This window comes from Nothoprocta perdicaria, unplaced genomic scaffold, assembly GCF_003342845.1.
Source record: "Nothoprocta perdicaria isolate Ctin4 unplaced genomic scaffold, notPer1 scaffold_938, whole genome shotgun sequence".
Lineage (NCBI taxonomy): Eukaryota > Metazoa > Chordata > Aves > Tinamiformes > Tinamidae > Nothoprocta > Nothoprocta perdicaria.
In genome coordinates, this window is record NW_020456241.1 from 3,369 (window position 1) to 5,070 (window position 1,702).

The window sequence follows — 1,702 nt, forward strand, 5'->3', positions numbered from 1 at the left end:
ATAGGGGGCCCTGGAGGCTGCAGCTATAGGGGCGGCCCTATAGGGGGCGAGGCCGGGCCTATAGGGAGCTCTATAGGAGGCAGAACGTATGGGGGAGGGATGTATGGGGCAGCTCTATAGGAGCCTTTAAGGGGAAGCTCTAAGGTGTGTTGTAGAAGGTCAGAGGTGGTCTCTATAGGTGCCCTATAGATGCTATGGGCGGGGGGACRCATCTATAAGTAACAATAACAGCACGGGGGGGGCAGCATCCATAGGGCAATATGGGGGGACCCTATAGGAGCGCAGTCCCTATAGATATTCCAATGTACTGTGGATGTTTATGAGCTTACGACTCTTTACRGGATCTTATAGGTGCTTAAGGGCACCCTATAGTGACTTAAAGTACTTAGGGGCCCTATAGATATTTAAGGAACAGTGCGGATATTTATGGSTCTGTTATGAATATGTAAACAATTTATAGCTATGTAAGAGCGTTTTATAAATATTTAGAGGTCTTATGTATGTTTAGGAGTCATATGGATRTTTAGGGACCGTATATGTATTTAGGTCTGCTATATATGTTTAGGGACCGTAAAGATGCTTGAAGAACCCTGTAAATAGTTAAAACACATTCAGTATCTATATAAGGGCTCTATAGTAATATAAGGATGCAGTATAAATGTATAGGAATCATATGGATATTTAGGAACCTTATAGATGTTTAGTTGTGCTGTAGATATTTAAAAAAACTTAAATATATATAGGGTTTTTGTAGGTGTGGGAGGTTCTACGTAGATGTTTAAGGAGCACTATGGGTATTTAAGGGCATCCTATAGGTTTCTAATTGAATTTGTGGACTTTGAAGGACCTATAGATATTAAAGGGCCCTGTAGATATTTAAAGGCAACCTATAGGTGTTTAATTGGATTTGGGGACTTGGAAGGACCCTATACATGTTTAAGGGCTCTATAGGTATCTGAAATATTCGGAAGATGCTTTGGAAGCCTATAGATGTTCAAGGAGCCTATAGCAGTTTAATATACCCTGCAGATACTTGGGGGTTCTATAGATTTCTAAGGGAGCTTATAGACATTTAGGGGGCTTATAGATGCTTAAGAGCTCCTATAGATGTTTAGGGCTTGCTATAGATATTCAGGGGATCCTATAGATATTTAGGAGCTCTTATATGCATTTAGGGGAGTCTGTAAATGTTTAGGGGGCCCTATGGATGTTTAAGGGACTGCTGCGGGTGTTAGGGGCCCTATAGATGTTTAGGGAGCCCTATAGGTATTTAGGGGACCCTGTAGGTGTTTAGGAGCCCCTATAGGTGTTTAGGGGCTCCTATAGGTGTTTAGGGGACCCTTTAGGTGTTTAGGGTTCCCTAAGGGTTTTAAGGGACCCCTATAGATATTAGGGTTCCCTATAGATCTTTAGGGTTCCCTAAGGGTTTTTAGGGGCCCCTATAGATATTAGGTTTCCCTGTAGATCTTTAGGGGCTCCTATGGGTGTTTAGGGTCCCCTATGGGTATTAGGGTCACCTATTGGTATTTAGGGGCTCCTATAGATATTTAGAGTTCTCTACAGGTGTTCAGGGGCCCCTATAGTTTTTAGGGTCCCCTATGGGTGTTTAGGGGCTCCTATAGATATTTAGGACCCCTTTTAGATATTTAGGGTCTCCTATGGGTATTTAGGGGCCCCTATAGATATTAGGGTTCCCTCCATG